A 14,882-nucleotide genomic window follows, 5' to 3' on the forward strand; every position below is an offset into this window, starting at 1 on the left:
TACTCTGCCTACCTAATTTTCTGTCCTATCAAAGGGCCAAGGCAGTCTCTTTATTAACCAATGAAAATAACACATAGACAGAAGGCCCACCTCCATCATGGTCTTGTGTTTTGCCCCAGACTCTGAACATTCAGTGACTCCCCCTAGGCTGAGTGTATCACTCTTAGCTCCATTAGGGGCCCTGCAGGGGTCAGACCATAGGCAGCATTTGTTCTAGGTATTGACAGGAATCAAAGCTTGGCAGGACCATTAATTGATCAGCAGCTTGTGAGAAATGGCAGAAGAAAGAAGGAAAAGACAACATTTCCAAAGCTCATTTAAGCACAGAGTCAGACCCATGATTGGCATTTTGGAAGCAGAGTGACTTGGGAGGAGAAGCAACAGTTTCAGGAAGTTTCCACAAAAGGGGTGGGAGGAGACAGAATGGATAAATGAATTGCAGGCCGGAACAGCTATGTGTCCTAGAACTGAAAACACAAGACATAAGTTAAGAGGACAGAGAGAAAGAATATAATAGAAATGAGAATATCAAAGGGAAAGTCATCACCATCTCAAAATGTAGACTCTCTGGAATGAAGTTTCCCAATGGAAGAGGAAAACAAAGGAAAAATAAAGAGTTCACCTGGCCAGAAAAATCACTAAATTGAGCTACACAATCCATAAATTGGAAAACAGAGTCGGAATAAGACCTGGAAGAAACTAGAGTTAGATGGAATCTTTGTTTGGAGAAAGGAATAACTCGTCATTGTGACAGAAACAATGAGAAAAGCCATTCCCAGTACTCATGGCATCCTTGTCACCCACCCAGTGCTGAGCCACAAAACACCATAGGAAAGGGTCCTGGAGATAATGAGAAGGGTACACTGGTCTATCAAAACATTTGTTGATGTGGAGAACAAACATACCAGATTTACACATACAAAAATCACCTTTCTTTTTCTGAAATGTCAAACTCCATTCCTGTGATGATTTGATTTTTCTTCTGAAAATCAGCAATGAATAAAAATGAGCCTGAGTGCTTGCTGGACCTGGGCCACTGCCATCCTCAGCATGGTCCTTTCATCTTTGAGAGCCTCCATCACATCCACAGAGGACTGGTGACAGAGTTAATTAGACAAGCTAATTGGAATCCAGGTATTCTACTATTTCCCCCTTCTTTCAGCAGTTTCTCAACTTCCTGAATGTCCTGCTTAAAGGAAAAGTTTAGTCACACTCAGACTTGGTGTCATGTGACTTATAGTACAAGAACATTTGAAATTTCCACTTACCAGGGTTTGCAGGCTGGAAATAACAGGGCATTAGGGACAGACGTCAGCTGTGTCTTGTCCACTTATCTCTCCGTGGCACATAGAATCACTTCAGGTGAAGAGGAAAAAATTGGAATGGAGAGTTAGATGATGAGTGTTGAAAAAGACCCTCCAGAGAAGAGTCATACCCAGGTGGCTAATGTCTGTAATGCCAATATTTGAGGAGATGAAGGAGCTAAAATTACCTTGAAGTGATGGGCTACTGCATAATGGGTTCAAGGCCAATCTGGGCTACATATTCAGTTCCAGACCAGGCTGAACTATAGAGTAAGACTGTCTCAGGAGGGAAAAAAAATTAAAGTCAAAATAAGAATAAATGAAATAACCAAAGTACCTCTATTGAAGGAAGTGAAAATTGGATAACGAGGAAGACTCTGCTCATATTTCCGACCTGAAGACTAATTTAGTCTGAAATGCTCACAGATCAAGCAAAATGCTGTTTTGGTTTTCAAATAAAACAAGTGATGAAATAAGTAAATAGTCCTTAAAGCAACTGAAAAGTTACCAGCGTCTCTCAAAATGAATGTTTTCATGGAACTTTCCAGGACTTGTTATCTCTGCATCCCAGGAGGTACTGATACCTGCTGCCTCTACTGAAAGAAGCTGGGAGAAGACAGATGGTGACAAAAAGCTGAGCTGGGAAGGCAGGGCTATTGCTGTGAGCCTCCCAGGGAAACTGGGTGCAAAACTCTCCAAGTACTTTAATTTCTGTGCTAGGAACACTTTGTTCTGCACTTGTTCTCAGGAGAATTTGTAGGGCAGATCGACACCTCCAGGACTGACCTCCTGCGCCCCTCTTAACACAATAGTTTTGCAAGTTGGAGGTTAAGAGGAAAGACGAAGGGGAGAAAATGCTGTTTACAGACCCTATTTAAAGGCTTGGCATACTGAAAGAGCCAGAGCTGTTAGTGCAACTAGTAAAAACCAGAAAGTCATCCCCTAATGCTGAGTCAGGAAGACCTCTCTTAAAGGAGCAGGGGAAACCCTGCTTGCAGATTGCAACCAAAAAAAAAAAATGTGGCTACCAAAAAGCTGCGCTAAACTCTGTTTTTTTTTTCTGTGTGTGTCTAGAATTCCTTTTCAAGTTCTCTCAGGTTTTATTGGATGTGGCTAGCACACATTGCTGTGCGGAGACTGCTCTTTCATTCCCAATCTCTCAGACCCCAAAAATCACATAGAAACTATTAATTACAGGACTGCTTAGCCAATAACTTAGACTTCTTCTTAGCTATTTCTTACATCTTAAATTAACCCATTTCTATATGTTACCAAGAAGCTCGTGGTTTACCAGTCACTAAAGGATTCTCTTTGGCCTTGTTTAACCCTGATATATGATTTAATTCTGTTTTCTGGTTCTTCAATCCTGTCCCAATCATTTAAGGTTGCTGTGTGTCACAGAGACAAGATGTGTTCATCAGAAAGAGCTTGATCCTTTTATTCAGCATCTGATCTTGGGAAGCCTCAAATCTTTTTGCTTTTCCCTGTTGTTCTAAAATTTTTGCCTCTTCTTGCCAATAGCATTTCCACAGTAGTTTTGTACTATCTCCCGGGATCACTGAAACTAATTGAAGTCAATCGTGTCAGGTGGTCTTACTGCTGAAAGCCCATGTCTTTACCATTTCTCTAACAAACGCTGAAGGAAGAATTCTGAGCTAGGATATCTCTGGTATAATATGTTATTTCAGTTATTATAGTCAACATAAACAATACTCATGTCTCAGGTTAGATGTCTATATTGAAAAAGGAAGTAGGAAGAAGAGGGCAATGCATTTATATTCAAGGGCTCGGTAATTTGGACTAAAGACAGATGTCACAAATTATAAGGAAAAAATGAGATTCCTAATAGCTTTAGGCCGACAACTTATACCTCAGGTGACCAGAGCTTAGCTTCTTTGGTTACCATTGTGTTCTGAGACTACTCCTCACTAACCTTGAGCAGAACCAATGTTTCCCACCTTTCCAAATAGCTTTACTTATCCTTAACCCTCTATTGGTTATTTTTGCATGTATTTAAATTCACTACATACAAATCACATACTGTGAAAAGTAGGTTAAAGACTATGATGGTGTTAGTTGTCAACGTGACACAACATAAAGTCACCTGGGAAATGAACCTCTGAGCACACTCTCGGGGATTATCTTCATACCTGCGGTGATATGGGAAAACCCTTCTTAACTGTTGGTAAAACTGTTCCTTAAGCAAAGAATCCTGGAGAGTATAAAACGGAAGCCAAGATGAGCATCATCATGCATTTCTTCCTTTCTGTTTTCTGATTATGGATGTAGTGTGACACCTATTTCAAGCTCCTGCCACCTCAGTTTCTCTGTCATAATCCATGTCACCATAAACTGTGAGCCAAGCAAGCTCTTTCTCCCTTAACTTGCTTTTGTCACGGTGTTTTATCATAGCAATAAGAAGAAATATTTAGACAATGTCTACAGATACAATGTATTATATTAGTGTCATGTATTCCAGGAAAGATAAAGACCAGGTTAATCATCCTGTCTAATACAATGAAGGAACTGAACAAATTGGTTCTCAGGAAAGGATACTGACTTGTAAAACATAGGAATGGAAGAGTTGAGCTCTAGGGATACCTAATATACTTCCTAGAGAATATTCTGGGCTGTGGGACTTAGAAAGGGAATGTGGCATTCTAGCAGACATCTAAGTGTGGAAAGTGGTGTTGAATGATTAATCTTCATCATTAACTTGGCAAGATTTGGAATTATCTAAGAGACATACCTCTAAACCTGCCTTTGAGTAGATTTCCGGAGAAGTTCGGTCAAGCATGAAAGGTGGACAACACTATCCCATCCACTGGTGGTTGGACCAAATAATGGAAAAAGTAAGTTGCATACCAGTACTCATTTCTCTCTGCTTCCAAATTGTGGACACAGTGAGACCAGCCTCCTCAAACTCTTGGCCTGATAGGCTATGTTTCTCCAAATTGTTAGTCAAAATAAACCTTTCACTCCTTGGGTTTCTTTTTTCAAGCATTTTGTCATATCAATAAAAAGAGCAATTCATACAAGGTAGGAATGCAGCAAGACTAGGGTATCTACGTGCAAGGTAGTAAGAGAGAGAAACAGAGACAGAAAGACAGGGAGACAGAGACAGAAAAATAGACACAGACAGACACAGACCTTCAAGGTCTGCAAAGTGTCCTCCCTAGCTATTCAGTTAAGTACTGGTGAGTACATAAATGAAAAATTAGCTGAAGGGACTTGAAGGTCCATAGCTCAGGACTCATTCAGGGCAGTGACAGTAACTATTTGCTACAGCCAGGGAAGAACACCTCCTAAGTCACAGTCTCTAACATAGAGCTCATGTCCTCATGGACCTTAGCCAGACCCAGCCTGCCAACCAACGTTTAAAAAGTTTTATAGAGCACAGCTGTACCGTATTGATTTTCTGTGGCTACTTTCGTGCCTCAGTGACAATTGAGAGTTAAGACTGAGATCACAAGATTCACTGAGCTAAAAATTCTTGCCCTTTGGCTCTGCTGAGAAAAAAAAATCCCTACTTATTTCTACTTTAAAGTACTAAGAAATGCCTTTCCTCATAAACTTAACTCTAGACTAAATGTTTCCTAACTTCGTCTAATAAAGTTTGCTTTTAAGCCAAGTCCAAAAGGTCCAAATTATTTTCAAGTAGTTTCATTATGATTCAAGGTAAAACACAAAATATCTATTATAAAAAATACCAAAAAACACATTAAATTAAGAAAATAAATCTTAAGACAACTGTTTCAAAGTTTAACACCAAAAAATGTAAATGCCACAATGTTTGGTATTGAATCAAAAGTTGTTCTGCATGCAGGAGAGTTGGCTCCAGGGTAAAGCACTTGCCATATAAACCTAAGGACCTGAGTTTGAATCTCAGACATGATGGCAGCACGCATATGTGTTCTCAGCACTCCTACAGCAACATGGCAGCTGAAGTCACCAGACCAGAACAACTTGATAGTCGAAGGTCAGCTAGCCTGGTATATATCACAGAAAGCATCAGAGACCCTTATCCCAAGCAAGGTAGAAGGTGAAGACCTACATCCCTGGTTATCCTCTGACCTCCATACACACACCATGACACATTCAGGCACACACTCACATATGCACACACATACCATAAATGTACCAGATGTTTTAATGTTAGTTACCATGATTACAAAGAGGAGGAATACAGTCTGTAAAAAGGAGGAAGGGGTCCACAAGCAAACCTGACTCAGAAATGATACATGATAGAACTATCATCATATAAAGACTTTTGAAGTGTTAAGATTTGTTTTGTTTTAACTTAATGGTGTGTGTGTGTGTGTGTTGGAATTTGCAGAAACCTAAAGAGATAACCAATCTCATGGAGCTGGAGTTGTGAGCTATCTGATAAGGTGCTAGGAACTGAGTCTCCTGTCCTTTGAAGAGCAGCAAGTGCCCTAAGTGCCCTTAACCTCTGAGCCATCTCTCTAGCTCATTCATTTGTTTTTATAGTTTCTCCTGCTCTGCAAGCTCAATCCACGGATTCAAACTTCCTGTCCATATTTGTCATTAGTCACTGCGTACGGTTCCATGATCGTGTTAAAGTCCTTCGTTGTGTTGGTTTTTTGAGAATTATAACATCCAAGATATGAGTTGATCTGCTCATGATCTTTTTTCTCTTGATCATGATTTACACTTCCTCATCTCTACACACAACTTGTAAGTGTTCATTGACTTAATAACTATATAAATTATACAATCTGTCATGAAGAATATACGATCTCTTTATAGCTCTTATTTTTATTAGGTAATTATTACTTACCACATACATAAAACATAGAAAAAATTAAAATTCTCATATCCACCAATACCACAAGAGCAGAGTTCCGTCTTCCTCACCAGTCTGGCACTATATGGGATTGGCTCACAGTAAACTCAGCTGAGTCCATTCTTATCTGTGTAGCTATATGGGATTGGCTCACAGTAAACTCAGCTGAGTCCATTCTTATCTGTGTAGCTAGAGCTGGAGAGGGTTACTCCTTTCAGCCAGCCATGTGCTCTGAGAACATGGGAGGCCCTGGTCATCAATGTTTTCTGGTCCAGCCTCTGACTGTGAGTTGCTGAGAACTTGTTCTGTTCTCAGTACCCACTCAGCAATGGGATTTTCATCTGGTTTGCCCCAACCATTGTCAAATTAACTCCCTGCACAGTCCTCCTCTAGGAAGGAAGGCACACATAAGTCATTTTCCACTCTTGTCTGTTTTGGAATTTGCTTCATCCAGGTTTCTTTGACTCCCTCAGACTCTGGTGGATTAAACAAATCTGTTTATTGTAGCTGTGCTATTCATTGTTGCTACTAGGGTTGCAGCCTCAGTCTCTGGGGAGCATTCTCCATCTCAGATGGAAGCAGAGGTTCTATGAAGCGTGTGCTTCCAATGAGCCTCTCAGCATGATCATCTGTTAGAATGACAACGAAGGTGGGAGGCACACCATGAGGAGCTGTGTTCAGATTTCAAGTGTGTGCTTCAAAACAACAAGGCCAGGATGGTGATGTAGTTCATTGGTACAATGAACACCTAACATGTACAGGACCCTGGGCTCAGTCTCTAGCATTGCCAAAACTACTGCAAATATATATTATATATGAGAGTTTATGATATATAAACATATTGATAAATTGTATATTGCATGCTTTTCCTTGATATGAGCAAATGTCTGTTCCTTTTAGATAGGGCACTGACAACAGACGAAGGAAACAAGTCTCCCCAAGTCTTCCTTACTGAGCTTATTGTGGCTACTTACAGCAGCATGGCTGGTTCTCTGGCAAGCATATTGCCAGAGTTGGACTCACAAAAGCTGTGCAACTGCTGCTCCTTACCCAGCTTGCACTCCAGCAAATGAGTCCTCTTCTCCAGCATATGTCTCCTGTTGCCTTTGTGTCCTTGGGGAAGTTCTTTGTCAATCTTGTAACTTTCTAAGCTGCCTCAGCCTTGTAAGTTCTAACATTTTCTTTCTCCTTCCCTACAAAAGGGAATGAATGTTTCAGTTCAGAAAAATTAGATACATCACATATGTCTGTAATGAACATATCACAACATGTCTTGCAATATAACAAGCTAACATAACTATATAATATAACTAATTTTATGTCTAATACACAGCATGAAGGAAATTATGAATCACAGATTCGTGAGGCCTGACAGCAAACTTCTGTAATTAATTGTTGCATATATTATCTGCATAACAACTTTTATATTGTCTGTATAAGTTCAACATTTTGGCTTGGGAGCCAGACTTTTTTCCAGAACTCAAATATATATATTTCCAGAAGCTACCACACAAAATCCCAGGAGCTGTATAGGTCTAAGTCTATTGAGAGCGTCCATAGAATGAGAATGAAATTCTGAGTAGTCTGAGCTGCCTTTCCCAAACATCATTTCTCCTTTTAAGAGAATTTTTAAGGTTATTGTTATTTGTGTATGTGTGTGTGTCTTCACGCACATACATTTATACACACAAGTGCCTGCAGTTGCCTGTTGAGGCCAGAAGTGGGTGCCTGGTTCCTTGATGCTGACTCATATAGAAGATGAGAACCAAACTCAAGTCCACTGGAAGAGTAGCATGTGCCTTTAACTGCTAATCCATCTTGATGACCCCCTTTAAGAGTTTTTTTTATTGATATTTGAGTTAGATAAGGTTTGAAATAGAGGTCCTAGTCCTGTTAAAATATAAAAACCAGTCTTTCTTTCCCCCTTATCACATGCACACACGTGTGCACAACATACACACACACACACATGCAAATATGCAGATATTTTCCTGCTGGGAAACTGAGGCAGCTACAGATGTAATTTCTTAGAACTCCCCAAACTAAGCCAGAGGACCTTCAGGCCTGCACGTCCTCTTCCCAACACACTGCTGTCCCACAGCACTCGGAGTCTCCACCTCACTAGTGGGTCCACTATGGAACTTTGAAGACTCAGGCCTCAGGTTGATAAATAACTCCTCTAGCTTCACAGGCTCTTGTGTGGCATCTAGAGGACCCAGGTGAGATGGTAATCACCAGTGTATGAATGATTTGGACACTGTAATTTTCTCCTGCTGTTCAGCGTGCTTTTTCCCACTGATTTATTTAGAATGTGCTCCACTACATCTTCTAACCTTGCTACCCTTTGAGAACCAATAAGCGTCAAGCAGATTAGACGGGGCCATTACTCAATGTGCACATTTCTAAAATCTGCACAAAGGTGAAAGCGCAGCAGTTTGGGATGATTGGAGTATTTACAGGATGTTAAGAAAACATCTGCTTCAAAATTTCAGAGGTTCCAGAGCTGATGTGATGTTTTATTAGGGCCTCTACCACCATTTCTCGCAACAGAAAATATTAAGCCTTTCAAGAGTGAATGAGTTTTGAGTACCTTATTCCACAGCAGGGCTCTCCAGAGACTGGCTCTCTAATAGCCTCTTATAGTGAGCATGCTTTGATTTTATCAAAAGAGAAGAAAATGGAGTGGGCCTTTATAGCTTTGCTCCAAGACTAATGTGGCCACAAAGAGGCTTGTTTGCCTCTTTGTTTCTTGTTACCTCTTTGGTACTGACCAGTTAGGTTAAGTACCTGACACTAGTATACAATTGTAGAACAAAGGTGGTTAGAGTTCATTATAACACATCTGAAATTTTTGTTTACGTTAACTGTTAACATAGTAATAGTTAATACTGAACCGCCTCATCTAGTCTTTGTAAGAATCCTACCAGGCTGAGCATAGTAGTATAGACCTGTGAGTCCTAGGTAGCAAGACCCTGTCTCCAGATTAATTAACCGCTCTCTCAGTCAATTAACAACAAAGAGTACTTTGATAATGGTAAAACATCCCCATATTATATAAGAAGGAACTGAGGCCTGAAAAGGTCAACTAATTTACTGTTGGTCAAATATTTAATAATCCAGCCTGATGCTTTAATTGTATTGTCAACATTGTGTAGAGAACACTCCCATTTGAATCATCTAGGATAGTGGTTGTTAGTGGAGAAACACAGCAATCACTAATGGATTCATTCTAGAGTTGCACGTACACATTTTCTGTTTACAGAGATTTAATCACATCTGCAGGATTTTCTTTATGAAAGATTTGCAGATGAGACAGCTATGATTCTAAAAAAGAGAAGAGCTTAAGCAGAGCAGAGTGTGAGCCAGCCCTTATTTCCAGTCTGTGATGCAAAATTCTCCATTTAGTTCCAGGCACTGCATGAATGCATGCCCAGGCATGCCCACACAGAGGAGGAATGGGAAAGGAAGGAGATCCGCTTTTTTTGTGCTCTCCATTTTGCAGAAAACAGCCATTAAAGTCACCACGTATTAATCATAAATTTTGGTGCTATGTCTGTGAAATAGAAAAAGCACAGATTGATCTCTGTCGCACATTCTGATAGTTAGTAGGTTTTGCCTCATAACTAAACTGTGAATTGGGGGAAGGGTGCACACAAAATGATTGCCCTACTTAGTCAGCTACTGGCAGGAAGGATGAGATGGATTAATATGCATAGCAGAAGGCTTATGTGACCCTGGGAGAAACAGAAACCTGAAATAACCTTAATATCCTGTCGGCTCTTATTACCAGCCCCCACTAAACAAGAAAAGTCTATTTAACAATCTGTCTGGAAAGAAAACTCTGTATCTTATTTTAAAAATCATGGTATTTTATCCTGTTTTCTTTTATCCTGGGAATATTTTTTTTTCACCTCGATTCTTAGAGCAAGATCACTGCACCAGGCTCAGGTACATGATGTCCTGATTTCATCATATTTCACAGTATAGCTATCATTCCACAGCCCTGTGACACATCCTCCCTTTTGCAAATATTAACCCTGTTCACTGTTTAACTTCTAGCAGCCTAGAGTCCAACAGTGAGTTAGGGCAGAAGTAACTGCACTGACAAATGTCCAGGGTCAGCAGCGGGAAGATGTTCAGCTTCCAGTGAGAGAAAGGGAGGAAGAAACTATGCCTCCAAAGACTCAAAACACATCTTGCCTCAGCACCTGGACTCTTTCTGACATCTACAAGCCCAGACATCTCGTCAAGTTGTCAGTTGCATTTTCTGTGAACAGCCTGATTTTCTCTGGCATGCCAACTGCAGTGTGCTCCTCTAGGGAGGTGTTTATAGGGAGTTCTAAAAATACCAGAGCACAGAAACAATCCCAAATAATTGCATTTCTGTCTCTTTATAATGGCTCTCTCAGGAAACACATAGTTCTTGCAGTAGCAGAAGAATTCTCCCCCACATTTCCAAATTAGATGTCCTATCTTGAGGTAGCAAATTCCCTCCATCTACCAGACAGAGTTTAGCTGTAGATTTCATTCTCTTTCTCTTTCTTTTTTGTATGTGTATTCTTATCTGTGTGTGTGTCTCATCCGTGTGTGTGTGTTGGTGCATATACACATGTGTTCACATGCATGTAGAAGCCAGAGGTCAAAGTCACATAGATTTCTCTATCATTCTCCACCTTATTTTTTGAGACATTTCTCAAACTGGAACTAAGCCACTCTATGGTAGGAGGCTGCTTGCTTGTTCCTGGCTGCTCAGTCCTAAAATAATCATACAGAAACTATATTATTTTCAATACTGTTTGGCTAATAGCTTAAGAGTATTTCTGGATACTCTTTATATCTTAATTTAACCCATCTCTATTAGTCTGTGTATTGCCACAAGGCTGTGGCTTACTGAGTAAAGTTCTGGCATCTATCTCCAGCGAGGCTACATGACTTCTCTTTAACTCTGCCTTATTTCTCCCAGCATTCAGTTTAGTTTCCCCTGCCTAGATCTGTCCTACCCTATCAGGCCAAGACAGTTTCTTTATTAACCAATGGTATTCACAGCATACAGAGAGGAATCCCACATTACCTCCCCTTTTCAGTTTAAATAAAACCTTCCTTTTTATTTAAAGAGAAAAGGAAAGATGATGAGGGAGGTCTTTCCATTTATGTGTTGTTTTTATTGGTTAATGAATAAAAAAAACTGTTTTAGTCATTGTGATAGGGCAGAGTAGAACAAGGCAGGGTAAAAATAACTAAATGTTAGGAGAAAGAAGGCAGAGTCAGAGAGAAGTCATGTAGCCCCACCAGATAAAGACACTGGACAGAACTTTACCCGGTAAGCCACAGCCTTGTGTTGATACACAGATTAATGGAGATGGGTTAGTTTAAGATATTGGTTAGGCAGAAATGTGCTTAAGCTATTCTCCAAACAGTATTGCAAATAATATAGTTTCTGAGTGATTATTTCAGGGCTGAGCAGTCAGGAACTAACTAGTGGTCTCTTACAACAAATTGGCACTCCAATATATGCTAGCTAAATCTACATAAAACCTGAGAAACCTTGGAAAGGAATTCTATACAGAGAAAAACAAAGTTTAGCTGCATTTCTTTGGAGGGAGGCTGGTGGAGTCCAGCAGCTTCCTTAAGAGAGGTTTTCCTGATTATATAGCAGCAGCAAAAAAAAAAAAAAAGCCATGCACTTTTGAAACAGCAGCTTTCTGAGCTGTGCTGACAGGACAAACTCTGGCTCTTTCAGGAGGATGAGCATTTAAATGGGGTTTGTAAACAGCATGTTACAAACTGCTTAATGGCCCAACATAGACCTGCTGCATACTGAACTGGGGCAATGTGCATGGCTCTCAGAGACAGCAACCATATCTCCATCATGTTGTACTGTGCAGAGCCAAAAGTTAAAGCAGCCTTAGTACTAGTCAAGCCATTTAACATTTTAAGAAGCAGTTCTGGTAATAAAAGGATTACAGAATCACAATAAAGACAAATTCAGATGCAAAAGACCTCTAAATGGGCCACAGTGTTGGATAAATGTACGTAGGCTTGAGAGAGAGAAGAGAAAGAATATAGAGAGTTATAAAAAGAGGTAAACTGTTTTAAAGAAAATAAAGCAAATTCTTTAAAGAGACACAGTAAATTTGTAGAAAAAGTAATAGAGGAAGAAAAATAAGTCACATAAGGATGGAAAATAAACAGAGAGTCTGGATTGTGTATATTATTATGTTTTCTTTGAATTTTTGAACTGTGAAGGAGCTACATAACCAACATATATACTTTAAAGGTACCTTGTCTTTAAAATTTGGGTCTAAGTATATGTTGCTTTGGAAAAGGGGGTTCTTTTTGGTTCCACAAAGGATTAGAACCTGTGGAATCATTCCAGACTGATGTGGTTTGATGGACCAACATCCCCTGAAAGGTCACTGTGAATACCACAAAAACTACTTCATCCAACAAAAAAGCAGACAGCAGTTTGGAGAGAGCTATGCCCATATTCCAAAATTTTGTTTATAGATATTTGCTTACATTTAAAAGGGTATATGGTATAGAGATAGATATTTGCATTGGTATAGATCTTTGATTATTGATACAAATTTAAGCCAATTTTGTTATATGTATATTTCTGCTCTTGATTAAGGTATTGTGTTTGTACAGCTAATTTAAAAAATATAATGTGTAATTAAAAATACAGGTTAATATATAATCATCTATAATAATCAAATCATGTTAGTTAGGTTTTCTAGATATATAGTGATATAATTCAGATAGACAGGTATTCTTTACATCTTTCAGAGACCTTCAGAATATGGCATTTAAAATGTTTTAAGAAGTTAGGGCTTTTCATAACCATGAGACACATCTGCTTCTGCCAGCACCAATTACTTAAGAGGATGATGGGCACTGAAGAGGTTCCTTATAGAATTTGTTAGCCATTTTGGCAAGAAACTGGACTGCATGTAATGGACTTGCAGGACCCACAGAGGAATGACTGCTGAACTTGCCTAAAAGTGAGACAGTTCTTTGGAGTTCCTGCTTCTTGAAAGAGTCTGTGAGACATTTTGAAAGACACAGAAGAAAGTTATTGACAAACTGACAATATAGGTGAAACTGTCTTTGAGATTTCATGCTTCGTGGAAAAGTCTGCTAGACACTATTGGCCAGTGGGATGAATATGGATACTCAAATGATACAGAAGAACTTTGGATGACTGTCCAGACAGCAAGATGTCTCTGTCATTTCTAGAGTTTTGGAAGTTGTTTATGATGCACTGCCTGCTTACTTAGGTAACATTATATCCTTCTGGGGTCTTTGATGAAGTTGAAGAATAAATAGTTATAGTTATAATTTTCCTTAGATATGATAAAAGATAAAGTAGATATAAATATTATAACTGTAATTCTTGCTTGATACCTTTTTTGTTATATGTAATTTTACTATGTTAAAATTAAAACCTTCCTTTTTTATTGAAACAGAAAAGGGGGAGGTGATGTGGGATTTCTCTCTGAATGTTGTGAATGCCATTTGTTAATAAAGAAACTGGCTTGACTGACAGGGCAGAGTAGAGCTAGGTGGGGAAAACTAAACTGAATTCTGGGAGGAAGAAGGCAGAGTAAGGGAGATGTCATATAGCTGCAGCCAGAAACAGATGAGCTGAAACTTTATCTGTAAGCCATGTGGCAATACACAGATTAATAGAAATGGGTTAAATACTAGTAATTGGCTAGTAAGAGCTAGCCAATAAGAAGCTAGAGCTAATAAGCCAAGCAGTGATTTAATTAATACAGTTTCTGTATGGTTATTTTGGGGTTGAGCAGCTAAAAATAAACAGGCAGCCTCTTAGTACACCACTCTACTAGACTAGCTGGATAGCAAGACTGATGGAGATGACTGGCTCTGGTCTCCAGACCTAGGACGATCATACACAGCTTCTCAGGTGGGTACTGGGAATTGAACTCGGGTCTGCATGATTCCACAAGAAATACATGACTTTCTGAGTCATCTCCCCAGTCTTGTAGATTTATTCCTTTTAAACAGAGGAATTAAAATTATGTTTTAAAAAAGAGAGTCACTGGAAGGTAGACAGATCTGGGGTCTCCAAGATCAGGAGGTACTGAGTCATGGAAAAGTTGCTGTTTTCCTCTTGAAGGTAAAAGGAGAGAGGGAAGAGTGACGGAGTACCAAAATTGCCTTTACTGAATGCTCTGTGATATTTCCACCAGTTCTAATTTTCTCTTCTTCTTATTGAATGCTTAAATTGACTTAGCAAATATTTATTGACTATGTGTGCTGTACCCTGAAAGAGTTAGACAGCAATAGAAGATTTAAACAATAAAAGATTTTTTTCCAAGGTCCTTCAAATAACAAGTCAATGCTACAAGTTTCTTTTTTCATAAGATTCAGAAGCCAAGATTTTACCGGGTCAATGAGGCTACACTGCAGCACAGTCTTATCAGGCATTCCACTTGACTCCTGGAGAAACCTTTCCTCTTCCCTGTGTGCTGGGCTGTGCACAACTCAAGTATCTTCTCTAGAGAACAGAGATGGTAGAAGAGTGACCAGTTGAGAGCAATGACTAGAGAATTAGAAGAACTGAGGACAAGTTTCAGTCAGGTCAGGGCATGTTTGAAAGTCTGGCTTGGTTTTCTGCATCCTCTTTCTTGATCAAAAAAACTGGTAGAAGGGAGGGAAAAATGGAAAGAGGGAAGAAGAGAAATACTTTGGAAATATTGAACTATGTACATTATTAACATTAAGGAGTTCACTTTAGTGAAGTTTTT

This window comes from Microtus pennsylvanicus, chromosome 16 (assembly GCF_037038515.1).
Source record: "Microtus pennsylvanicus isolate mMicPen1 chromosome 16, mMicPen1.hap1, whole genome shotgun sequence".
In the NCBI taxonomy this organism is placed as follows: Eukaryota; Metazoa; Chordata; class Mammalia; order Rodentia; family Cricetidae; genus Microtus; species Microtus pennsylvanicus.